This window comes from Ambystoma mexicanum, chromosome 11 (assembly GCF_040938575.1).
Source record: "Ambystoma mexicanum isolate Mex_15411 chromosome 11, UKY_AmexF1_1, whole genome shotgun sequence".
In the NCBI taxonomy this organism is placed as follows: Eukaryota; Metazoa; Chordata; class Amphibia; order Caudata; family Ambystomatidae; genus Ambystoma; species Ambystoma mexicanum.
In genome coordinates, this window is record NC_090934.1 from 620,532,120 (window position 1) to 620,559,816 (window position 27,697).

Genomic DNA, 27,697 nt, shown 5'->3' on the forward strand with positions numbered 1-27,697 from the left:
GTGTCGCTGTCTGTACCTTATACCATTTGTGTGCAGAATGTCGGGGAGTGGACACTTTGCTACTGTTCACGTTGTGGTCCTGCACTATGGAGCACTGCTTTTGGGTTCCATAGCTCATTCAAGTGTGTACTGTCAACTCAAAAAGATGATGAAAGCAGTGAAGCACATTTTTCCCACTGCAAAGGTGCTTTTCTCATGTATACCACCAAGTCCAGCATACAACTATTCCAGTGAATGTTGTCGGCAGCCAGAGGTCGGAAGGCGTCTTATCAACAGAAGCATGTTTAACTTCTTGCATGCTGCTGGGATGTACTCCTGTGAGAATGACAACGTTGGTTAGCAAAATGTGCACCTTCTCAATGGAAATGGTATTTGATTGTCGCCCATGGCAATGACATTTTGTTTTCCAATCTACAGGCTGCCCTGAAGACGCTATTGTAAGAATGTGAGGTGAAGTACAACAAACAAAAACACTTATAAAAATCAGAAAATAGAATGTTCTATGGAAGCACCTTTTTAAAAAAAAAATACTAAACGGCTCTTTTGAGAGCAACCACTACAAGCAACATCCTCTACCCTGGTTGACATTTATTCCCCGACACCCGCGCACGCACACTTGGAAAAGTCAGCTGACATCGCTACAGTTGCAGGGTTGCACATGTGACATACGCGCCTTTTGCAAATGGCCGCCATACATTTGGGCCTGTGGAGGCCACAGGATTGGTCAATATGGTTTCTGGGTGTGTGGTACACGGTATATTTGTGGATCAGAATGCAGAGGGTGCGCTTATGGCTGTGTCGCACAAGCCACAGCGTAAGCTTTGTGGGGGAGTTCTACATACATTACTTCACAGTGAATGGAAAACAGAGTCCAGTGGGAGCTGATTGTGGGTTGCATCATGTGAATTTGTATGCATATGAAGTACCTACAGTGAATTGATTGAATTTGGTTTGTGTGTGTGAGACTTTGGTGACGCGCGATCATGGCGACATTATTGTTCATTGTGGAGGGAAAATTGCACAACATGTAACCTGATTTTCAGTGCCTTCTGCGCTAAAGCAGGCATTTGGCTAGGGCATGCGTCTGTTTCCGATCTCCTGCATATTTTTGTATCCCAGTATGCAGACACCCATGTCTGCGGGTTGTTTTTTTCATTTCGTCGGGAAATGGAGAAAGCGTGGCACATTGTGAAGAAGTGTAATTGTGCCTTTTTACAACTTGTGCCAATGTCGTACTTTACAAATGGGAATCTGGCGGTTCAAAGCACAAAGAGTTTTCCCCACAAATAGCGTTCATCTTAACATTACTGCATTTCCGTTTCCCTGCGCGGCCTACACAAATTGCATTGCTGCCGTTTTTGGGAGCATAAGAATGTTTGTGGTAAGTCTTGCACTCTTGAACACGCTCTGCACCATGTAAAACCATCTCTTTAAACAGCCACCCATTTCTTCCTGTTTCGACTGCAGTGTTTTCCACGGTACCACGGTTTCTTCTATTTAGCACACAATCTGTGGAGGGTATAAGATGCACGGCGCCCTGCCACCCTTCATTGGCACTTAGATTGTTCCACTCTGAAAGGAGGTTTCTTTACTTACCTTTTCTCCTTTTCCCGTTCATTAGCATTTCTTTTGGTCTTGTAACACATGCCACCGAAGGGCAAGGACCGGTACGGAATGGACACCACCTACAGGGATATCCTAGGGGACATGCAGAGAGAGGGTAATGTTGGGTGGCCCTCACTTAAATAGCCGCTACTCATTGTCATGCTCCCGGACTCACTCTTCCCAAGCACTTGAAAGTAGCTTCCCTCTGTAGGGTACCGGGTTGCAGTACATGCACACTACAACGCCCTTTGGCAGGCAAGGATCATTAGAGTAGCATATGGTGTACAAGGGTTTTTTTCATGCTCCGGTGCCATACAGGAGTGCCGCTGTTGTCAGCTGCAGTCTATGTGGAGAATGTTCTACATGAAATTACCCTACTGAGTTTTTGGCAGGGTAGTACCCTGCCAACTGGTCCCTTATGCTTGCATTGCTGCTCTCTTCACATGTGGTATGGACAGTTCATGGTATGCCATTAGCCATAGGACTAGCATGTATGGAGATGAATGAATTGTGAAATGCAACAATGCTTACAGCAATGAGAAACGCATCTTCAGTACGTGCAGGAGGAAGATATTTATTAAGTGTGACCCATGCGGCTATACTACTGTTCTAACCAAAAGTGCTATTATTTACTCTTCAAAAATTCTGTTTGCTTACTTTTCTTAAAATGCACTACTATGTTTGTGACGAAGCCGCACCAACTTTGGCATTTCAGACTCACTACAAAATGTCACACATGCAGTTAAATGTTCTCTCCAACTCTACGACCCACAGGGGAACCCTTCACACTTTCTGGCATAGTGCTCAGTGCAGAGACGGTGTGTCTGTTTTACAGATCATGAAAAGGCTAACGGCATATTCATGAAACTATTGAAATTTAGCACGCCTACTGTACACTCAAGGTTGCTGTTCTTGTTTTCCAGTGGGCCTCATACATGCAGACGTGGTGCAGCGACAAATTGGTAGGTTTGCAGAGCAACCCACGTAGTCGTGACCAGTAGTTGAAATTAGGTAGCCTACCATATCAATCCGTAGGGCTGGCAACAGAGGAGCTCTTACGAGCACTCGGAAGATGCCCAAAGCATGGACATAGTTGTAAAATGGATAACATGCGCTCCCACAAGTACTTTAAAAGAGCTTTACAACATGCAGCCATGTGGCTAGTACTGCAGTCCTACAGATACCTGCATTGTGACTGCACATACGCCGGCCAAGTGCAGTGTGCATAGGAAACCTCCACGTTAATTACCTGCAGCTATCTCGCCTAGTAATGCCCGGCACACATTCATCATGCTATGTTAACACAAAAAACCCACCACTCTGTGTCACCAACACTTAACATGCACACTTTTTATTTGTAAGATACACAGACAATATTATGCAAGGGAAGGGGTAGCACAAATGGATACATACACAGGGCAATTTGGCCTTCCAAAAGTTTGTGAGGAGGCCAGCCAAGATATCAGGGACAAAACGTTTTTAACGGGACGTTATGGTTTAATTGAAGTACCAAATACATATTACATTTACAGAGAACAGTATGCTAAAGGAACATTCCGGTTATAATGTCCTACTAAAAACATATGCAAATAAGTAACAAAAATGATTGCTAAAGGGGTGTTATGGTGAAGGAGGGGTACTACAAACATATAACTTTTACTGCAATCACTATTCGGAAGCAACGTTTCTGTTAGTGCCCTGTTAAAAACCTATGAAATTCACTAACAAACCTTGTTAAATTCAATGGAGAAATGTTGATACAGGGACGTTATGGTTGCAGGTTAAACCCGAAAAACCTCAGAAATTTGCTAGTAATGGTAAGGTACGCAAATCTAACTCGCAGTACCACTAAGAATTTCTTTTAAGTTTTAAAAGCACAAGCAAATAATAATGGATTCTGCCAAAATTGTTTTGATATTTAGTTCTTCATATGAATGCTTGACGGAAACACAAAGTTATTAAACTTTAACCAAGTGATAATGTGGCTGCCATCATTAATATGCTGCTCCATATTGCATAAGATATTGACAGGCTTGTTCCCCCTGTTGCTCAATGGAAATATAATAAATAAAAATCCTATTGTCTTGTTCATAGCTTCCTTTGGATGGTGTATTACAAAGAAATAAGTTGTTAAACCACATGAAGGAATTGATAGCTGGAGTTGTGTGAGAAAGTGGAGGATATAAAGAAAAGCTGTCATGTGCTTCTGAATCTCCTCAAAGCCCACCTGCAGCTACCATCGGCAATTACTTTATAATGGCCCTCCTATACTTCCCCTAGTGGGAGACGACTATGGTCTCTTCAAAGTAATGGGGAATCAGACAGCAAAGCCTGATATTACAGGTGAGATCCCAGGATGTTATGGATAGTTTGCATAGATGATTCATGAACTAATTGTAAAAGTACTTTTTATGGGGATTGGGTCCTCAGATGTATTCCATATCTATGACAGTAATCACCACAGCTGTGCTGCTTCGGAAAATGTTCTGCGTCCTGCGTCAATGACGTTTATACGCTGTCCTCGAGGGCCTCCATCGAGCTGATGTGACCGGATGTTATAAGTAGGATGCACGACGCCCATAGCCTCAGTTCTCTTTTTTCCCCTGTTTTTTCCACGAACGTGTTCGCTTCGGAGACCTCGGCGTGACTCAGTTCTTCTGAGTTCTGTTCTTTCGGTTCTTTAAACCTGTTCGTTGTGAAGATTTCCATGATGTCTTAGTCTTCTTCCACCCCACGGCCGGGATTTAAGAAGTGTCGTGACTGCGGGTCCAAGATGTCGTTGACAGATTCGCACAACACCTGTCTCTGGTGTCTCGGGGAGGACCACGACGTGGATGACTGTGTAGACTGCCAGTCGCTTACATTGAAGGCCTTGCGGGGACGTAAGAAGAAGCTTTCTGTAGGTAAGGTGGCCAAGCCACGGAAGTCGAGATCCACTGGGCTTTCGACTGATGATTCGAGGGGCGACTCTCTGCATCGTCGGCGTAAGTCCGGGGGTTCTCGGTCCAGGAGTAGGTCCCGCCATTCCTCTGCCTCTTCGATGGCGGCGCTTTCGTGAGTGCCTCGGTCGCCTTCCCTGTCCTCGTCCGAGGACTCCGCCCGTCGGCGGGTAGCTTGTCCCAAAAAGCATTCCACTCCTGCGGAATGGGATTCATTTTGGCAGGAGATGTTGGCGATTTTTCAGTCGCAGCGCTCCGGTCCGTCTGCGCCGTCGAGAGACGCCGGCCGTGACCGTGCTAGAGATGCCACTCGCACCCCTTTGGGCTCGAGCAGTCGTCGCGTTCACTGGACACCTTCGAGGTCCCGTCGGACAAGGATGGTCCCTCTAGACATGCCCGTTCCAGGTCCCGGTCCTCGACGCCCTTGAGACCATCGGAGCCTGTGCGGTCTTCCAAGACATCATCGTCGAGGGACTCTCTTGAGGCTCCACCTTTTGAGGAAGCCGTCGACGCCATCGGCGCCCAGGCTGTCGAAGGACACGCTCGGGGCTCCGCCTTCGAGGACTGTGTCGAAGCAGTCGGCGCCACACTCGACCTTGATGCCGATTCCATCGATGCCCTCAACGCCTTTCGAGGCTGCTTTGTCAGAGGTACCCCGTGGCACGGTGGAACCCCCTAGAAAGGCTCTGGCCAAGGCTAAAAATGTCTTTGTTCCTTTTTCTATGCCCTCATTCCAGCCTCTGGATTATATTTCTGAGGTGGATGAGGGGTCTGAGGAAGGTATGGTTCCGGAGGAGGTACCTGACGAGATTTTGTCTGGGCATAGCCAGAATGAAGACCTGCGTCAGTCGTTGCATGATGCCAGTGGTGTGGACACCTCTCCGAAGGTGGAGTTCTGTAGGCCTTAGCCTGGAACCCATGCTGAGTCCTTGTACCAGCGCCTTATGTCAAGGGTCACGGAATACTTGGGGTGGTCGGTGCCACCAGTGGATTTTCTGCAGGATGACCTGATGGATATCCTCGACCAAGGTTCACCAACTGACCCAGTACTGCCCTTCCATATGGCCTTGCAGAGAAGGGTGGCAGCAGCTTGGACTGCTCCGGAGAGTCTCCCGGCAGTGAGCAAGTCTTTGTCGTGAAAATACCGTCCAGCCAGTAGCGACCCCTACTACTTGACCACGTACCCCACTGCAGAGAGTTTGGTGGTGCAGGCGGCTACGGCCCCAGCAAAGCAGGCATCGTACCCTACCATCCCTCCTGATGGGGACGACAAGCGTTTTGATGGCTGGGCGAAGAAAGTGTTTTCTTCAGGGGGTATGGCTTTACAGGCAGCCAACTCCGTGTGTGCCTTGTCACGTTTCACGCACACTCTGTGGAACTGTATTCTGTTAGTGGCTAAACATATTCCCGAAGCGGAGGAACGGGATGGTTTTCTTGCTATTGTACAGGATGGCAAGTATGCCATGTGTGAGTAGGTTCAGTCGGGTCCGGACATGGCAGATTGTGTCAGCCGGTCCATGGCATCGAGCACCGCAATATGCAGGTATTCATGGTTGCAGAAGTTGGGGCTTGCTCCGGATGTGCAAGCCCAGCTCCTCAACATGCACTTTGATGGTGAACATCTTTTTGTCAGCAATTTGCAGACCTCCAAAGCTGCAGCAAAGTCGTTGAGCACTGCAGTTCGCCAACCTCCGCCTTTTCGTCCTAGGGGACAGCAATGGAGGGGAGGTTCCTTTCGATATTACTCATCCTTTGGTAAATTGAGAGGAGCTGCAAGTCAAAGGTGCCACCGTACGAGTAGGTGGAAAACCGGGTACTCGAGGTGCCAAAGCCGCTCGGGCACTGCCGCAGCCACTTCAGCTCAGGCATGAGGCCATGTCCCATGGTTTGCCGTTTGGGGGAAGGCTGGCACAGCATCTTGTAGAGTGGCGTGCCATTACTTCAGATGTGTGGGTTCTGGAAATCATAGCCCATGGCTACTGTCTTCCTTTCCAGCAGAGGCCTCACGACAATCCACCAGGGAATCGCTTTGAAGAGTCCGGATCCTCTCCTTGCGCAGGAAATACAATCCCTGCTAGAGAAAGGCGCCATAGAACTGGTGCCTGTAGCGGAGAGGAACAAGGGATGGTATTCCCCTTATTTTTTGATTTCAAAGAAAGACGGGGGATTGAGACCCATCATGGACTTGCGCGGTTTGAACAAGCGCCTCAGGAAGGACAAGTTCAAGATTGTTACTGGAAGTCCTCCAGGCCCTTCAACTTCAGGACTGGTTGGTATCTCTTGACCTCAAGGACGCTTACTTTCATGTGCCGATACACCCCAAGCACGAGAAGTACCTGAGGTTTGCGGTTGGTGACTCGCACTTTCAGTTTTGGGTCCTGCCGTTCAGATTGACCTCCGCCCGAGGGTCTTCACCAAGCTCATGGTGGTGGTGGCAGTGTATCTCAGGAAAGGGGGGATTCATGTCTACCCGTACCTGGAAGATTGGTTGATCAGGGCGCACTCTCCTGAGCAAGTTCTGGATCATCTGTCCATCACCTGCCACTCCCTTCACAAGCTGGGCTTCTCCCTCATCTTAAAGAAGTCCCACTTGACCTCAACTCAGTGGCTCCAGTACATCAGAGCAGTGCTCGACACGTCCCTGGGGCAGTGTTTTCCTCCCCAGGTGAGGGCTCATCACATTCAGCAGATGGTGCACAAGTTTCAGCATGCCCAGAGTCTCCCAGCGTTCGAGTTCTTGAGGTTGCTCGGCCTCATGGCATCCTGCATTCTTCTGGTGCCAGAGGCCAGGTTGTGGATGAGATCTCTGCAATGGGCTCACAAGCTGCAGTGGTCACAGTCCTCCGGCAGGATGTCAGACCCCGTTCAGGTGCCGGCCTCGGTCGCCCAGGACCTTCTGTGGTGGGCCGTCGATGGCAATCTGATGAGGGGGGCTCAATTTTGGCTACCCTGGCCGGATGTGACTATCGTGACGGACGCATCCCTCATGGCATGGGGAGCTCATGCCAACGAGTTGACAGTCAGCGGTCATTGGTCTCTGTCGGAGTCCAGATTCCATATTCCATATCAATCTGTTGGAGCTGAGGGCCATCAGGCTTGCCCTGAAGGCTTTTCTGCAGACTGTGCGAGGAAAGAATGTCCTGATTTCTGACAGACAACACAGTGGCCATGCACTACCTCAACAAAAAGGGGGGGTGCAGGGTCACTTCCTCTGTGCAGGGAGGCAATGCAGCTCTGGTTCTGGGCCATCCAGCAGGAAATTTCGATCTCGGCAGTTCATCTGGCCGGAGATGAAAACGAGATGGCGGATGCTCTGAGCAGGCAGAGCGCGATCTCTCATGAGTGGGAGCTGGCTCAGGAGATTCTCCTGGAGATCTTCACCCTTTGGGGGACCCCTCAAGTGGATCTCTTCACCTCCAGTGTGACCCGGAAGTGCGAAAGGTTCTGCTTGTGGGAATTTCCTCCTAGAGGAGCCTTAGGAGACGCGTTTGTGGTGGAGTGGTCCCCAGAGCGGTTCCCAGATGATCCTCATTGCTCCGGCATGGGCCCGGAGAACGTGGTACCCGGACCTTCTCGACTTGTCCATCTGCCCTCCACGTCGTCTTCCCTGCCGAGACGATCTGCTCTCACGGGAGGGGGGTCAGGTTCTCCATCCAGAGGTCAGATCCCTCAACCTTCACGCTTGGCTTCTGAAAGGTTGAGGTATAAGGATTGGGACCTCCCTGAAGACATGATGGAGGTGTTGCTTTCGGGCAGACGGTCTGCAACCAAGTCCCTGTACCGTTGCTGTTGGAGAAAGTTCTGCGACTGGTGCAGGGTTAATAATGTGGATACTTTTTCATGTGACATTCCTGTGGTTCTGTCTTTTTTGCTTTCGTTAGCCCAGAAGGGCCTGCAAGTGGGTACCTGGTGGCGCTGTACATATTTAAGCGCTCGTCTGAGGAGCGTTCTTATTTCAAAATTCCTTTAATTTCTCTGTTTCTCAGAGGGCTCACTAATGTGTTTCCGCCATCACCTTTCCAGGTGCCTGGTTAGGATTTGAACCTTTGTTCTAAAATTCCTAATGGGTGCTCCATTTGAGCCTCTACATTCTTGTCCTTTGAGACTGTTAACCCTTAAAACTGTATTTTTAGTTGCGGTCACTTCCGCTCGCAGAGTGGGTGAGTTGCAGGCACTTTCAGTTAAGCTATCCTTCACTGTGTTTCATAAGGACAAGGTTGTCCTTAGAGTTCGTCCTTCCTTTCTTCCGAAAGTTGTCTCGGAATTTCATTAAAGCCAGAAGGTCATTCTTCTGTCATTTTATCCTCCTCCGCATCCTGGTAAGGAAGAGGAGAGGCTCCATAGGTTGGATCCTAGGAGAGCTTTAAGTTTCTACATTTCACGCATGTCCCGGTAAGAGTAGACGATCAGCTCTTTAAAGGTTACGCTGGAAGGTGTTTGGGACAAGCTGTTACGAAGCAGACTTTGTCTAGATGGATTATCTTGGCAATTTCTGAATGTTACCACTTGGCGGGTAAGGACCCTCCGTTTGGCTAAAGGGCCCATTCTACTAGGGGTATAGCTGCCTATACTGCCCTGCAGAGGGGCGTTCCTACATCTGTGAAGCAGCCAGTTGAGCTTCGGTCCATACTTTTGCACAACACTACTCCCTAGATTCCATCCATGGGCAGGATCTGGCCTTTGGCAAGGCGGTCCTTTACTCTGCAATTTGATTGGACATTCTAAATTTCTATATTCTAAATTCTTTTTTCCTCCTCCATATGTTGGTACTGCTTTGGGAGTCTGTCATAGATATGGAATACATCGGAGGACCCAATTCCATTGAAGAACAAGTTACTCTCTTACCTGGTAACGTTCTTTCGATGGGATGGTCCGATGACGTATTCCCTATCGAAAGAACGTTAACATGTAAGAGAGTAACTTGTTCTTCTTGGCCTGGGAGAGCTGTTAAGCAAGGTACCATTATGAGTTCCAACCTATACATCAAAGTCGGATGACATCTGAAGCATCCGAGAAATCATGCCAGGCATATAGTGCATCTTTGTCCAGCACAGCCTGTTCTCTACAGAGCATAATGAAAATGACCTTGAATTTAATATTGTTCCCTGAACAGTTGTGCGTGTTATTAGGAACAGTTTCTCTACAACACACTGGGTGCCATTTGAGACAAATATCACAAATAATAAATGTATGGGAACCCCAAAATGTTAGAAATGGTTGACACCAGTAATGGAAAAGATGATTTAGATGTCATTTTTCAAAAACTGTTAGAAGGCTCAATTGGGGGAACCGCAGTTCCACACAGTGTAAATTTAAATAAAGTCTCAGGTGCACTGTGCTATGTACTCATTTCCATACATCCTGTTCTGATTAACTTCTGTGACCCCCTTTGTCTGATTAAATGAATGGTGTTCCCTCTCTAGGCAAGAGACTAATCATGAAATGTATGTTGTTCATGGATTCAGTGTTAATCCTTTCTTAGAGCATTGCTTGCAACCAAGGTAAACCGGTAAAACATTTATTTAATTTTACATTTATAGGCCGCACAAAATCATACAGGCATCAAGGCGCTGAGCTGAAGGGGGAAGCATGGGAGATGGTGGAGATGAGGAAGGAGAGCATTAGAGTACAAATTTAATGAGGAGCACGTCGAGGAGTGGGTGCAGCAAATCTACTAGTATGGATCAGCGTCAGTTAAACCGACACATTTTTAGTTTTCTGAAAACCAGTAGCGAGGCTCGGCCTGCAAGTGCGGGGCTGAGAGGTGAGCAACAGTGACCGGGAAGCTGAAGTCTCCTGCTCTGTTGCATTTGAAGCGTGAGGTAGCCAGCTGGTTGCATAGGGCGATCTTGTGGGTCTGGAGGACTTGGTCTTCGCAATCTGTTGAGAGAGGTAGATAGGTTGTGTTGGTGAGACAACGGTGTGTTATGTATAGAATTTTGTAGTTGATTCCCTTTTCTGTGGGCTGAGACATGATCCCGTTTCGATAAACCCCAGAGCAGAGAGAGCATTATTCTGGATGGACTGGCGTTTCAGGTTATGTTCTGAGGTACTGGAAAAGAAGGATTTGCAATTGTCCTTCTGGGAGCAGATAACCCCTCTCACAATGGTCAGGCAGTCCTCAGCGGAGAGAAGGTGCTTAGCAGCGATCAGCAGTTTGTGGGTGGGGGCTGTCGAAGATGATATTGCATTGACTTGGCGTGTCATGCTGAGGCTAGCGTCCAAGTCAACACCAAGTGATTTGACAGAAGTAGAGAAAAGGATGGGGCAGGAGTGAATGAGCGGAATGCATGGTCGAGTTTGGTAAGGCGTGGGGGGGGCCTACAATTAGAATTTCTGTTTTCTCATTGTTTAAGCAGAGCTGGTGTGAGGCCATCTGTGCTTGAATAGTATCATAAATGGTGTTGATGTATCTAGAGTCCAGGTCGTAGATTCCTGAGAGCGGGATAAGGATCTGGGTGTTGTCAGCATAATTAGAATAGAATATGCCCAGAGAGTCAAGAAGGTCAAAAAGGGGTTTGGTGTCAATGTTGTATAGAGTAGGGGAGACAGAGGAGCCTTGAGAGACACTGCAGGATACTTGGGTGAGGTGAGCTGCAGCGCTTCCGGCATATACCTGGGCTATTCTGTCTGCGAGGAACAAAGCCACCCAGGTTGTGGTTTCTTGAGAGAAGTTGGCTGCAGAGATGAGATGATGGAAGAGGGTTTGGTTATTGACTGTTGAAAAGCTGCAGATAGTTCAAGGAGAAGGAGGGCGAGATTGCCCAAGTCATGAATGTCGTCAAGTTTAAGTGGTGCAGATTCCGTGCCATGACCTGAAAGCAAACAAACGTGGGCTGAGGATGTTGTTTTGTTCCAGGTAGGCATGTATTTGAGTGTAGACGGCACAATCAACAGATTTTTGCAGAAATGGGTTGGTGGTGTTGGGCCTGTAGTTAGTGGGGACGATGGGACCAAGTGTGGCTTTGTTGATCAAAGCGGAGATCCATACTTCTTTGAGATAGTTGGGATAGAGCAGCTAGAGAACGAGGCATTGACAAGCGATGATGGGGGCATGGGTTGATGTACAGTCCTTTACAATCTGTGCAGGACGCGCTTCACGCTGATGGCATGAGGGTTTCAGACTGGGAATTAGGTTGGCAATTATCTGGTTCTGTGATGGATTTGTAGCTGGGTCGGGGATCTGGAGAGGGCATGGGGTGTAGCGGGGGAGTGTTGGGGTGAGAGTGGTAGACTTACAAAGTATGGTAGCTTGTTTCTTCTCAATTTTAGATTCAAGAGTGTATAATTTTGGTGAATACGTTTTGAATGTTCTGGCACCAGGAACAGGGTTTTGAGTTCCCGTAGGATGGAGAAGAGTTCTCGCAATTGGGATTTGGCATTGGAGAGCCTTGTTGACAGTGAAGTTGCTTTGGCACTGCAAATGGCCTACTTATATTCCTTGGAAAAGTTAAGGAAGGAGGTTTTGTTGGTACCTGACAGGCGTTGTGCCAAGAGGTTTCGAGGACATGCTTCTTTGCTCTCATAGCCTGGAGACTTGGGGTGAACCCGGGGTTCAAATGCAAGGTGGGTTTGTTTTTGAGCTTTGAGCGGGGCAATGGTGTTGATGGCTGATAGGATGGCTGTGTTGTAGGAGGTGACCAGGTCTGCCGGGGAGGATGGCAGGGCGGATTTGGAGAGGGAGATGACCGCTAGGTGGACGGGGAGGACCTTATCTTTGGTGAGATTGCGAGAGCATCTAGAGGTGGTTGGTGAGTGGGCATAGGAGGATAGTAATGCAAAGGTGATGGTATGGTGGTCAGACCAGACATTGGGGGAGATGGCTACATTGGTTAAGCTGCAGGTAAGTTCTGTAAGCAAGTCAAGTGCCCTACCAAGATGGTGTGTGGGGTTGGCTATGTGCCAAGTGATGCCCAGATCTGTGAGTGAGTTAGAAAGTGTGGTAGCTTCCTTGTCAGGTGTGTCATTCTGCCCTAAGTTGAGGTCGCCTAGGACGATAACTTTGGAAGTAGGTTTAAGAGTGGCAGTAAACAGCTGTTGGGTCATTGACAAAAGACTTTGGTAAGCCAGGTGGGCAGTAAATTACATGAAAAGTAATGGTTGTCAGAGGTGAAAGTGCAAGCTTAGCAGTGAGGAGTTTGCAGGTAGTTAGGGAAGTGGTCGTGGTGATCTTAAATGTCAGGGAGTCTTGTGGATGATGGCGACTTCACCCCCTTTGGATTGGAGTATGTTGTAGTTGGGAGGAGGGTTAATAGTCGGGGCTTTGCCTACTGCTGGATGGAGGCATGTTTCAGTTACTGGAAGGATGTCTAGTTTAAGGTTTCTAATGAGGTCTCTGACATCGTGGGCATGTGCAGTAATGGAGTGGTCATTGATGAGGGTGCACGAGATAGGCAAAGCAGCGGTATTGTGTGCACGATTCGTGAAGGAACAGGGAGATGGTGAGTGGGTGGCGTGCAAGTAGGGGGTAATACGTGAGCCCTGGAATCAGAGGCAGACGTTTGAGAGGGGTGGAGAGCAATGGGGGTCGTGCGGGACGATGGCTTGAATTTTCTTGCTGAGTCAAAGCAGAGCTGCATGCACCAAACTAAGGCAGGCCTGAGCGTGGGCTGCTGGTTGGGGCAGGGGGCAGCTGAGGAGGGCTTGAGCGTGCGTTGCTAGTTGGGGCAGGAGGCAGCTTGTGCAGCTGAGGGAGGGCCTGAGTGTGGGATGCTATTTGGGGGCAGGAGGCAGGTTGGGCAGCTGAGGAGGGCCTGAGCGTGGGCTGCTGGTTGGGTCCATGGCACCTTGTTATTGGATGTGGTTGAGGTTTAATTGGATTGTTGGGGGAGGGGTGTGCAGTAAATGGCCAGGAGAGGGCACTGGGTAAATAGGGGGGTACCTACTTTAAGCATAGGTGTGCTTGGCAGGGTGGGCATAACTGGGGGGGCCTGGAGGATCGGGTGTCTTAATACCTGCAGTTTGGTAGGGCAGTAAAGAGCCACACTGATGGATGGTGGCTGACTGGTGGCAGGTGGAGTTTGGAAGTAGGAAGGGATGGGGATTAAAGGGTGGGGGGTGGGGTTTGGTCTGTTTGTTTGTTTGTTTGTTTTTTTTTTTTTTTTCCCACCCGCAGGGTTGCTGTTTTCAGGAAGCCCAGTAGTGTGATTGCATAGTGATTGTAGCAATCGCACCTCATCCGGGGGTGTAAATGGCTGGTAATGGGCCTGCTGCAAGGTCCTCGGCGTGGGCTGCAGGTCCTTATTGCCCATGTATGCCCCCTTGATCGGGCGTGATGGCTATTTGCACCCCAGTTTGCTCGGTGTGCAAACTTTTTTTTTTTTTTATTAGGAACTTGGCTCTGCACTATAGCACAAACCCAATCCCCCTAGGGGAAAAATAAGCTGCCACCCTAGGAAAATTGAATGAGTCCCTTTTCCGTTTTCATTGCAGTTGTTGGCGGGCTGATTGCCGGGACCATAGCACAAAGCTCTGGTCCAGCAGGTAAGGGTGTTAAGATGGATTTCTGAACTCTGTCCTGGAGGGGCAGAGGTTCAGAAGGCCAGCCTAGTTTCTTGGAACAGGGTAACCGCTGGACAAGCCAGACCAATTAAGGTAACGATCGCGGCGGTAAAGACTAGGTCTCAAGAGGGGTGAGGGTGACTGAAAGCCCGCAATGAGCACACAAAGCAAGGACACTTACAAATTACTCCCAGCAGGTGTTATATTAAAAATATAGATACATTTATTACAAGGCCTTTGTAACATTAACCGTAGCGAGAAATCACAAACTCAAGTAAACCAACACATCACAATCAAATGCAATATATATACAATAACCGAGTTAGACGCACGAAATGTGCAGACCACCTAGATGAGGAGGAAAACCGGCAGTGCGAATAATAGACTCCGTCCAGCTTCAGAGGCACCTAACTTGATGGAAGTCCGAGCACTGCGAAGAGTGGAGCCTTGTGCTCAAAAGTACCTGCACACGCGGGTGCCAACGGGCCAAGGGGAGTCTCCTCGAGGGAATCGGGCAGTTCAGTTCGGTGAACAAATGAAGATGAACAGAGCTCCGCGACTCAAGCGCAGCCTCCACTGTGGGCAGAAGCAGAGCGCGAGTACGGAAAGGCGTGCTGTTTGACACAGCGGGGAAAAGCTATGGGCTACTGCAGGAGGGCGACCAGTTCCTAGCAATGCTACTCACCGGTCCCCGATGCAGGCCGACCCAGGCTTCTCCGCGTCAGTTTCAGTGCTGGCAGGTTCAGATACGAGCAGGGGACGTCTCGGCGTCGTGTAGATTCCGCAGCAGCAGAAGTTAGAGTTGAGGATGTCCCAAACGCAGTGAACCCGCACAGTTTGTTACCACAGCAGGGCAACGGAGCAGCCCAATGTACACTGCTCACTTCAGACTTGGGAATGCCAAGTGTACGACTCGTGTGAGAGTGGCAAGGACTCGTAATACAACACAACCTGATGGCGGTTACAGAGCAAGACTCCTGGGTAGGCTGGTCGGTCTGCTGGATGGCCCAGAGACACTTCCGAAGGCTTACGTGCAGGAGATGGTGAAGATGCCGAGAATAGTTGTTCCCGCTATTCTAAGAGTTTGAAGTACCAGTACAGGCCTTCTCATTCGATCAGAGGTAGAAAGGGTTTCACAAAGCGACAGCAGTGCAGAGGAGCAGTCCTTCAGCGGGTCACCAGTGATTCCTCGGTTCAGCCTCGTAGTTGCAGGATACTTGGCTCTTGTATTCCTTTGTTCGTGAGAACTCAGGAGATAGACATGGTAGTGGTGTTTCCAGCCTCCTCTTATCCACGGTTCCCTTCGCGCCAAAACGGAGGGGACCCAATAGGAGATCTGCTCACAAAACACTCACACCATACGTGGACCTATCACGGACCACCGTGGTCCCAGGCATTCACGACACACTAGACTCTCTGGCACCCAGGATGTGTATTGGGACCAGACATCCCAGCCCACATCCTGGAGGCACACACAAGGCCTGTAGAAGCCTGCGAAAGCATCTGTGTTTCGCAGGAAAGTACATGTCCAAATAAGGAAGGCCCCGGGTCGGCTCGACCTGGGGATGGTGAAGGGGGCAAGACGGTCGGTGGGCAGGACAAAGAGCCTCATGGTCTGGCCATTTTGGGAGCCAGGCCACCATTTTGGGCTAAGTGCGATAAACGCGCTTAAACGCCAAAAGGAGCTCAAAAACACAAAGAAACGATCGCTGCCACCAGTCCCGTCCGTGATTCACTTGCACCGTTCAGTAACAATCCAAAGAGAGTGTCTAGGGCCTGTAGAAGACTAGAGACCCAAGAGAGCAGTAACTTAGCTTACAGTTCCCTCTTGTGTCATGTTGCGTGAAAGCTGCAACATGATAAAAGAACTACGGAAAACAGCATTTCCCGGTACTGACTGCCTTAAGGGCATGTCAGTTTCCCCGTCAGAATGGAGCGAAAGCCCAGAGGAGTGCGGCAGAAGGCTGCACTTCTCTGGCAAAGTCTAGATCAGGGTGAAAACAACAGCAAAAAGTTTAGGGGTTGCCACATGGAAGGAAAATTACTTAGTATTAAGAAATCTTTCCTAACAAAGGGCAGAGGGAGAAATGGTTCTACTGTCATTGTGGGGGAAGGGTGAGGGTGGGGACAAGGGGAGGCCACAGGAAGTGCCGCCCCACAATCAACATAGCCCCACCCAGGGAAGGGCCTCAGGGTTTCCTGTTTATACAAAGTAAATAACTTTGTGGTGTGAGGGTGCAGAAGTAAGACTGTCATGGTGGTTGGCATAAACGTTTGTTCAAAGTGCTAAATGAATGAAAACCCTATCTTGCCTTAACTCTAAGAGGGGTTTCCCTGCCTCAACGAAAAATAAGTGTCTGTGTCAGAATTTCCAAAAGTAAAAATACAAAGTCTGTCAGAATCCTAGCTATGTCCCTCACACTCTAAGTTCGAACTAAATAAAAAGTAGATCTTCTTAGCCCAGAGGAATGACTCCATTCTGCTTGACAAAAAGACAGTTCGGGGCTTATCAGTTCCTCAAGCGTTGAAGGGAACGTCCCCTTGTCCCAGCCTTCCTCAGGCTTGTAACACAGTTCAACAATTGGCCCTTTCCAGGCTTCTTCTTTCTCTGGGGTCCCCGACTCTGATCGTCAGATCTGGTTCTTTTCCCACCAGGCATTCTGGAGAAGCGTCCAAACTCCCCTTCTTTGTCGAACTGTAGTGGATCACCGGCCCTGGTAGGTAGACTTGTATTCCGCCTAGTAGGTACTGCGACAAAGAAGACTAGCTTGGATGCTTTTCCAAGCAGTGGTGGGACCCGGACCATGGTTGACAGACCTGGTTTCCTTCTCTAATAGGTTTCTTAGTCCCAAACACTGACTTGGTTTACTCGCATGCCAAGTAATGTCCTCATGTGCACCAGTCTTGCAGTTCTTTATGGTTTCTCGTATGTGGCAGCCTTGGATTGCCTTCCCTCCAAGTACTGCCACGAAGAAGATTAGACTTTCTTGTTACTTGGTATGTCGTTTTCTCTTAAGGGTCCTAGACCCTATTCTCCTCTGTAAAGACTGGAGGGGGCTCTCTACTTCTTATATGATAGAGGAGAGGCACAGAGTACCCCAGCCAAGATTCTCTATTACAGTAGCAATGGACGAGCAATCAAGGCCTAGCTTCTCAGGAGGTGATGCAGGCTGGTTCTGTAGTACAGTGTGGTCCCCAAGCACCCACAAAGGAATGTCCACACACTGCATTAGTTAAAACAGTCTTTATATAATTAAGGTTCAAGGTTATATACACAATCACAATAACTCACTTTGTGCTTTGTTAAACTACAATAGCAAGTATATACAGTTCTAAGTGGTACCACAAGTATTAGATTTCATTAAAGTGCACCAACTGTACTCTGGTTAAATGTCACACAAATCACTTAATCAAGGTAACCAACAATAGATATAGGAGGGAAAGCAGTTGGTTAGAAAAATTGGCAGAATACTGGCCCCTACTACTAGACACAGTTCTGTGTGGAGATCCCCCCCCCCCCCCACCTGGGCAACCTGTAAAATAAAGATGTATCACAAGTCCAGTCCATATATTGTTCTATAAGTCTTATTTCCTTCTACAATGTTTCTACCACTCCAATGTACCTAGAAAAGCAGAGTTTGATGACGAGTCGTCGATGGATACTTCTAGAGGTGCTCCCTTTAAAGCAGGACCCACGGATCGTCCCCTCGAAGAAAGTGAACTCTGCGTTGAGGCGGCAGCTTTGGTCCCAGCGGTGCTTTTCAGTGACGGAGCGAAGACGTCCTGCAAGGAAGAGGCGTGCGGGGCACCTCGATGTCGATATAGTTCAGGACTGCAAAGAGATTGTGAAGAACTGTGGCCCAGCAAGGGCATCGAGTCGTCCGGCGGCACTACAGTCGTTGGGTGGCGGGAAACCCACCGACGGATGCTCTTCAGCGTGTCGATGGCCTGGACTTCTCCGGCGGGATAAAGCAGGCGGCGGTGCGGACGAGCGCATCCGTGAATGAAGTCTTGGGCAAAGGAGAATGCAGCTTTGGTCATCGGGGGCACAGCGTCAAGCGGTCTCGGCTTCTGGGCAACACTGCTTCGATCGGCTTCCAGAGGTTATGCCAACCTGCAAACCCTGGTGGACGGAATGTCGGTGCTTATTTTCGTTCTCCTTGGTGGTCCCAGTCTCTGGTCGGCAGCCTGTCGAGGGTCTGACTTCCAGGGCGCTTTAGCTGAGGTTAGCTGAGCTCGATGGTCCCTCGGAGCACGGGAAGAGGGTGTCTAACCAGGTCCTCTCTTCGATCAGTCTCGACAGAATTTGGCTTTTGGATTTCGGCGAAGGGAGACAGCAGTTCTTCTTCAGGCCCGGCTTCGAGATTCAGCTTCAGTTTCAATGTTAGTTTCAACTCCAGCTTCTGAATGAATTCTAGCAGTGAGAGGCCCCCAAATATACTAGTTGATCTCTGTCATTCTGCTGGGTCACACTCAGGCAACCAATCACTCAGAAGGGCATTCAGCAGTCAGCCAGCCAATCAGGCACACAGTGCATTCAGGCCATGCTCCTCCCTGCCAGACACTCCCAACAAAGAATGTGTATTGGGACAAGTACCCAGCCATTCAACACTATACACTGCATTCATACCAGTTTCGGGCAGGGCTGTCTCAGTCATTGTATTGCATACTAGATACCAGACATCCACAACAAGAAGTGCATATTGGTCACACACTCCATTCACCCAGGTCCCACCCACAGGGTGTACCCACAACATACAGTCACTGGGAAGGATCCAGCCAGTCTGCCCTGAACATAACACCATATATGGAACTTCCGCCCAACAGCCAGTCAGGGGGAAAGGGACAGAGTGAGGGCATCCCAGGACTTTGGGAAAACAAGGTAACGGGAAATTGAAAGCAAGAGGCCACAGGGGCCATCTTGTTTCCTATCATGAATCAACTGATTCCAACGGCAGGGCCTGGGTATCCCAAAATGAAGGATACTCGGAGCACCTGTCAAATTCAGCATGGAGCTGCCACCAGCCCATACCATGCTCTGTACATAAACTAGGGGCACAGGGTTGTACCCACACTCATGGGTACCAGATGGGTATCCCATGGGTCTGTACACCAAACCAAAGACAGGAAGAGCTGCACTGCCAGGAGTCCCACATGGACTCCTGGGGAGAAAACAATACAGAACAATGAAAACGGACTACAGGACAAGGACAGGGAGGCCCTGTCCCTCCAGTGCATTTCCAGCATCACACCCTCATTGCTGTCCCTCAGTAAAGTGTCATCCACTATGCTGATCAGGGTATGTCGCACCCTCTGAGGACCCCCACCCATAGGCCCAGCCACCCAATTACCTCTAGGGTCTTGGTTTCAGCCCTCCGGTTGGTTGCGGGCTTCCCAGTGTACTTCTCTGCTTTGGCTCTGTTCTGGGGCTGTATTTGGCTGGCGGCAGCGGCTCTGTGCCTTCAGCCCTACTTTGGCATATCCTTTCTCTCCACACTGCATGTTCCTGTTCTGCTGCCCTGCTGGTGCTTCCCACAGCCAGCCCTTCAGTTTTCTCAGTGGATCAAGTGCCGTCCGCTCCTTCAGTGTGTCTACACCTCGGTCTGTTCCTGCTGCCCCTTCTGCGAGCCGTAGTCCCTCTCGTGTTTCCTTTGTGGAGCGTCTGACATTCAGGCAAGTGCCTTGTCAGTTTTTATGTCCGATCCCATCAAAGTCTGCAATTGGAAGCTAGACTCTTCAGATAAGTTCTCCTGAGTGATCCCTCTTTGTCTCACTCCTTTCCCATATTGGATCCTCATGATAGTTAGCCCTGTTCTTCCTTGTCTCAGTCTTTCCTATTCCTTGTATGTTGCAGATGTATATGGGATAGGAGGGTAGGGGTGGAGAGGGTGGGGAGGTGAAGTAAGGATTTAGGGGTCAGTGAATACCACCTTATCCCAGAATAGTAATCAGTGGTCCCATCGGGTAGCGGCCTCACCTCCTTGGCCACATGGGACGGGGCTCCCCCTACAGAAGCAGTGATGACATACTGGGATTCATCACGTTAGTAATTTACTTAGCAGAAATTACTTTAAATTACTTCAACCATATATATATTTGTAGGTTAAGCGGTAAAATGGGAGTGCGGGGGGTTTAGGGTATGGGGGAGTGAAGGTGAAAGGAGGGTTTGGCCAACAAATCTTAAAAAAAAAAAAAATAATAAAACGGAAAAAAAGTGGAAATGACTTTGAATTTCTTTTTTTTTCTAAGTAAATGACCAGGAAGAAATGTATTTTGTGGAAATGACATGGAACTGGCCTCAAGTAGATGGAAAGAGCAAGCCAGTGCGCTATTCCACCCACCTGGGTGCAAATGATGGATATCATTCATATTTTACCCTGGCCCTAAAACCGTTAAAAGGCTGTTGGGCCTGAGGGTAATTGACCTATGTCTGTTTCATTCGTTTTAGTTTCACAGATTACCTTTGGACATTTTGTACTTCATACTGAAGACAAGAAGTCGGAAGATCTACCACTTCTTCAGCATGGGCTCTTCACATGCTAATGAATATTCCCTGTCATCAGGCTGGGAATCCTCGGTAAAAGAAAAAAATCGGTTTCAGTTTCATTTCTGAACTGTCTTTCGCCTAACAACCAATCACTGAGCTCTGTCATACTGCCCACAGCCAATGACTGCCCTCTACCCATGTCCCTCATCAGGCAGCCATCTTCAGAGTTTTACCGCACGTTCAAGTGTTGGGAGTCCTCGGGCTTTGCTCTTCGAGCTTTTGCTGCGTTTTTCGCTTTTTTGAGAGTGACATTTTCGGTCAATCGAGCCCGTGTGCTCCATCGATCATCCTTCCGACTAATGGGGCACCCGTTTTTCAGATTTTTCAGTGCCCCTCAAGGGCTGTTTCCGTCGAGTGTTCTTCTTGGAGGCTTCCAGAAGATTCTTTAGGCCTACACCACGTGGATCATGTCAGACGAGAAGGATGGCGCTTTCCTCTTCAAGCTGGGCTCTGACTGCGGTTTGCGGAATGTATACATGGACAACAAATATTCCCAGTGTCTTTATGGCCTGCACCCGACGCACAAGGAGGAAGATTGTGCTTTTTTCCGTGGCTTCTCGAAGTGCATGTTGAGGGACCGACAAACGGTTGGAAGCGTGGCTGTAGGCCAAGGCCCCTGCACTGGGTAGCACCCAGGGGCATGTCTCTCCGGGATCTGGGAAAACTGAGCAGGCTTCTAAGTCCTTTGAGGATGCCCCACCCATGGTGGCCCAACACAAGCCCAAGCAATGCAAGTCCGCTTCCATCAGGGTCACCGCTGCTGCGGTTCCTCGATGGTAAGGGCACGCCCATCATCTACGTCGATCTCCAGTCAACGATCTGGTTCCTCATCCAAGAGAAAGTCTGATAACCCGAGTAAGCTATGGGAGAAGGCCAAGCAGGATACGGTGCCTGGCCTACCCGCAACAGAGAAGGCCAAAAGAGACAAAAGGTCCGATCCGGCCCCAAAGGAGAAGGCCAAATAGGACAAGACCTCGGATTCTGCCGTGAATGGCAAGGCCAAGCAAAACAAGGGGCCCGGCCTCACTGTGAAGGCCCAGGTGCACCAGCCGAAAACTTCACCCTCCCTCGAGGTGGTTGTGGCATCACTTTCGAAGGCCGTAGGGGCGGACTCGCAGAGTGGCGAAGGCAAGGGTGACTTCCTCCCATGAGGGAGGCTTCGAATATGCCCACTGATAAGACTCTGGAGAAGAAGATGCTGGACCTCAGCCCAAGACCTGAAGAAGGGGGGGGGGCATTGAAGGCCTGCAGGGAATGGACATTTCTTTGGCTGACGATGAGGACGATGTCATTTCCATCCAGGAGGGCGATGACGATGACACCAGGGACTCGCCCCACGATGAGGGCGACAACGACTGGGATACTTTTGATGGAGACGACTATGTGGGGCTCCAGGGGCCTCCTAGAGACTTTGCACTGGATATCATCTCAGCCCTCAACTCATTGGTGTCCGAGTTACAGAGGAGGATATGTCCGATCCCGCCATCCGCCACTCCCGCGGCACCGCTGCCGGTTGCCCTGTTGCCACTGGGGAATCCACCGACTAAGAAGAGGAGGAGACGCCTCATGCCTCATGCCACCCTTCTCTACCACCCCTCTCACCGCCACGGGAGACTGATTCGGACACGGTGATGACGGGCACGGATGACGATGGCGGAACTCCGTCACCTCCACCCTGAGCCTCTCCTCTGGATGAGATTGGATTGTTCCGTGCAATGATCGCCCGAGCATCAGAGGTTTTCCAGCTCATGCTGGAGGAAAAGGAAGGTTTCTTATATCAACGCTGGGCAGTGAAGAGGAAGACCATCCTCTCGGTCCCTCTACTGGATGATGTTTGGGACGAAGGACTGGCTCTGATGAAGAACCCCTCTACAGCCCCTGCAAAGAGACAGGCTGGAGAAGAAGTACAGTGTGCCGGACTCTGCACCCAAGTGCTTGTGGTCCCAACTGTCGCCAGCCTTGGTGGTCTTGGCAGCTGCCAGGAAGAAGTCGTCCGGCTCAACGTCTTCTGCTTCATCCACTCCTCCGGACAGCGAGGGGAAGAAATTGGACTAGATGGGTAGGAGGGTTATCTACTCTGTGGCGACCACAGTCAAGGCTGCCAACGCCTTTGCCATCGTAGCCAGATACAACCAGGAGCTGGTGTCTAAGCTAGCTCTACTCCTGGACTTCCTCCCCTTTGATAAGCGGGTTGAGGCTTTGGCTATCCTTCAAGAAGGTGAGGTGGCATCAGATCATGCCATCACCATAGCCATGGACCTCGCGGAAGTGGGTTTCTGCCAGATGGGAAACAGCGTCTGCCTTCGCTGTCATGGCTGGCTCAAGGCCACTAACTTTAGGCAGGAGGTCCAGACAAGGGTTTTGGACATGCCCTTTGATGGGAACAACCTGTCGGTAAGGCTGTGGATGAATCCCTCCAGGCCATCAAGGTGGACACAGAGACGTCTTGTGTCCTAGGCACTCTACAACAACTATGACCGTCCTTTCGTTCTTCAGGAAGGAAGTCTAGCAGTTCCTCAAGGGGTTTCATCAGGGGCTCCACCTCTTACCGCCAGCCCTCTTGTTCCTCCACCCAGGATGCCAACAGGGGTGGCTCCAAGGCCTTCGGGGGCAGTCGCTGTCATCGTCAGAGACCACAGAACAGTCTGTGACTTCCAGGCAAGATTGAACTGGCCAGGATGTCGGGCTCCCCCCCCCCCCCCCCGTGCACCTTGGTGGGAGGCAGGCAGGTGAACTTAGTCAGTGTGTGAAAGATAATCTCCATCGACCTTTTGGTGCGGGACGCTCTCGCCCACGGACACACACTCGAGTTCCAACGAAAGTGTCCCTGAATACCTCCAGTGGCCCGGCAGGAAAACGTCAGCTGCTGCTGGAGGTGTGGCCATGTTAAAAAAAAAAAAAACAGGCGATAGAGCTAGTTCTAAAGTGGCTCCAGGGCTATGGAGTGTACTCAAGGTACTTCCTTGTGCAAAAGAAGACTGGGGGCTGGAGGCCCATCCTTTACTATGACGACTGAACAAATACATGGTCCCAAAAGCTCAGAATGGTCACTCTTCAACACATGCTCAGACAGCTGGAAGAGGGAGACTTTGACGTCGTTGGACCTAGAGGATGCGTACTTCCCCATCCACAAGGACACCACAGGTTTCTCTGCTTCGTCGTCCAGGGGAAACATTACCAAATGAAGGCCCTTCCTTTCAGACTGAAGTCGGCACCCAGGGTCTTCACCAAGTGCCTGGCACCGGTGGCGGGCCACCTACGACTGCAAGGGATCCATGTCTTCCCTTACTTGGGTGACTGGCTCATCCGGGCCAGAGCAAGAGACATCACCATTGACCACGCGGCGAGGACCATCTGCCTACTGATGGATCTGGGGTTCTCAGTGAATTATGCTAAATCCTGCTCGACTCCATTGCAGGATGCTCTGTTCCTGGGATCCTGGCTCCACAGTGTTGTACCTTGCCTCACCGTCGGAGAAGACGATAGTGGCCATCTTGGCCATGGTGCAACGGCTGTTAGCACGGAGGATGGCCACAGTGAGGGCCATCACGTCTCTTCTCCGCACGATAGCATCATGCATTAACCGCGTTCAACTCTGCAGGTTGCAGATGTGCCCGCTACAGGAGTACCTCGACGCCCGTTGGGTCCAGGTGTCCATAGAATTCAAGGACAGTATTGCACTCGCCGATGAGTTCCGTCGAGCGATGAGGTGGTGGGGGCGTGTGCTCCAATAATGCCAGAGGCATGGATTTCAAGAGCCCCCCCGTACCAGGAAACGGTCCCTTCCCTAGAAGGATGTGGATCCCACACTGGATGTCTTCACGCCAGAGGCCTGTGGCTGCTGGAAGAGGAGACTCTACACATCAACATTCTGAAACTACGAGCAGTGTTTTGGGCCCTCAAGTCTTTTCTGCCATCCCTGAAAGGCAAAGTGGTGAGGGTCTTCACAACACCACCACAATGTTTTACATTCAGAAACAGGGGGTCACCAGATCCCCAGCACTCTCCAAAGAGGCGCAGGACTTGTGGCATTGGGCCGTCACCCAGGGGATGTTCTCATTCAGTTTAACCTGGCAGGAGTAAAGGACACCATTGCTGACTCTCTCAGCAGGGAGCTGCGCTCTTACCACGAGTGGGAGCTTCGGCAGGATCAAGTGGACAACCTTTTCCTCAAATGGGGCAGTCCCCAGATCGATCTGTTTGACAGCGATGAACACCAAGTGCCGGAGGTCGCCAGCAGATTCCCAGGGAACATGGGGGACGCATTCCTCGTGGCCATCACCTCTGGAAGATGAATAGGTGAGATCCAGGCCTTGTCATGCAAGCAGACTTACTTGACTTTCCACGAGTGGAGGGTGGTGTTGCGGACGCACCCCTCCTTCATGCCCAAGGGTCCATTGGAATTTCATCTCCATGAGCCCTGTTTTTTTTTTTTTTTTTCCTTCCTTGCTGGCTGACAGGACTTTGCACTCACTGGATGTGGCTAGAGCGCTGAAGTTTTATGTGCGCCGCACAGTTTCCAGAAAACATCTCGGCTTTTTGTGGACTTTAGTCCTGAGAACCATGGGATTCCCCTGTCCAAGGCTTCCATTTTTAGGTGGCTCTCCGGCTGTATCACTCATTGCCAAACAGACTGCTGCCTGGCCGTCCTAGAGCCCATTCTACCACATCGATTGCTGATACAATGGCGTTCCTGTCTGGTGTGCCCCTGCTGGATATTTGCAGGGCTGCTACGTGGAGGTCGACGCACACCTTCGCAAAATTCTACTGCACCAACAGGGATTCCAGGGAGGAGTCTAGAGTTGGCCAAGCAGTGCCGTGCAAACTGTTTGCTTGAAGGTGAGCCTGGTGAGGATTGCTTTTCTTGAGCCTTGCCACCTCCCGTGGTTGTTCACTTATGTACTGGTATGCATTCTTTATTCATGAGCATGTGAATCCATGTCAGACCCATGCTGGTGAAGCAACAAGTTACTTACCTGTAATTGTTGTTCTCCAGCATGGGTCTGGCATGGATTCACATGCAAACCCTCCCATCTGCCCCTCTGAGGCTCTTCTCTTGGTCCTACTGCCACTTTACGTGCTACCAAATCTGAAGATGACTGCCAGAGGGATGGGTTTAGGTAGATGGCAGTCATTGGCTGCGGGCAGCATGAGGAGGGAGCTGGTGTTCCGATGAGGAGGATCTCCGTTTTACTGGCATTAAGGCAGAGATCATTGGTGGCACACCACTCCTGGAATGAGTGGAGTAGAGACGGCCCAGGGGAGCCTGAAAGAGAGATTGGTGTCATCTGCATAACACTGAAAGTTGGAGCAGAGAGCAGCAATGTGGTGGGCAAGAGGTTCCAGGTATTGGTTGACCAGCCGGGGAGAAAGGTTAGACCCCTGTAATACACCACAAGTAGAGAGATGGAAGAGAGAAAGGAACCCAACTGGACCTGGGAGGGTCGATCAGTGAGAAAGGTTGTCAGCCAGGCCAGTTTCTGATCAGTGATACACAGGTTATCACAGAGGCGATTGATGCAGTCAACCATGCCATCCTGCTCAAAGGCAGAAGAAAGAACAAGAATGAGGACAGAAGCAAGGTTAGAATCCATGTTAGTGAGCAGGTCTTCACAGATATTCTGAAGAGCAGTTTCCATGCTTCTGGCAGCTCTAAAGCCAGACTGGTGGTCATGGAGACAACCAACAGATTCATTGTGAAGATTAAGCTGGAAGATGTCCAGCTTTTCCAAGAGTTTGCCCAGAAAAGGAGTGATGGAGATCGGCGATAGTTAGCCGGAGAGGAAGGTTCAGAAGAGGGCTTCTTAAGGAGGCAGTGCATATGGGAGTGCTTGAGGGGAGGGGAAGATTCCAGTGGCAAAAGTGATTGCAGAAATCGGCCAGGGCTGGAGTGAGGGTGTCAATGTGGTCCTTGAGGGTTTTGGAAGAACAAGAAAGAACCTATTTTGAAAAGGCTTTCATAGATCAGACTTGTCTAGAAATGTTGTTTTGGGGGGTGAACAAGGGAAAGGAAGAGGAGGAGAGGAGGCCACATGCAGGCAAGGAGTGTAGGAGGTGGAGGAATAGGAAAGGAGGGTGGACGGGATGTCCTGAGTTACTTTGCTTGTGTCAGCCTTTCTCCCCCAAAGTGTGGGGCTCATTTCAAAAGCAAGGGTTGAATGGCATTGCCACTGGCCCTTGCAGAATACTCTCCTCTTTAAGTTCCTATAAAGCTTGTTAACAGAAGAAGGCTAGAAGATTTGAAAGCTCTTTAACCACCGGATATTCATGTGGCTCATGTTGTCCTTGAACTGGTTCAAACACCTTTCCATCCTAACCCTTCCTAGGCCCTATTATCGATTTCATTTCTACTCTGACTATCCTTAGAAGTCCTTTATAACCAGTGTGACCTTCTCCTGCCTTTCCAAGTGCCAACCATCAGCTGTACCAGGTTTCTACTCCCTCGTCCTTATATGGAATACAGTTCAACCTGAGCAAAACTCCAAGAAATTCTACAAGTTTGCGTAGGGCTTGTTGGTTACTAGACTTTATTCCCATCCTGTTAATTTGGTTCTGGTATGGCATCATAATTGTTCACTAAGCCGATACGTTTTGTACAATGATTAACTGAAAACACTTTCTACTAAGTTCTATTTTATAAAGCTATATATTTCGGAATGAGTCCATATGCCCATAGTAATTTGAATATGATAAATAATTAGGTTACACGTACCAGAGTTTTGAGCTTCTTGTAACTCTCACACCGATTGTTGTAATATATATAATATATTGTTGTAATAAAATATAATTAATCAACATACATCCCATTGCTGGAGTACTGCACAATGTGATGAATATTACATGTGTAGCAATATTGAAATGTAGGTTGGGTGGAATTTTTGGGATACATTGCAGACTGCAGTAAATATTTTGTACTGAAGTCTGCTAAAATGTTCCACTGATTAAGATTATGTATCATGAAGGGATTTGTTCTGCATGCATGTTTCACTATATTGTATTTTGTTTCACAACTTGTATCCGGTGCCTATAACCTATTTACAAATATTACGTTTTAGGATAGTTTATGTTGAGGATGAAATTGTCTGATGGTGGAGAAAATCGGGCA

The 27,697-nt window shown here is 49.5% G+C and overlaps 1 protein-coding gene across 7 annotated transcripts in view; it reads left to right on the forward strand.

The window, feature by feature from the left end:
• ANO5 (anoctamin 5) overlaps positions 1-27,697 on the forward strand; it is a 652,338-nt gene that overhangs the window by 288,390 nt on the left and 336,251 nt on the right. The gene's annotated exons all lie outside the window — the stretch shown is intronic.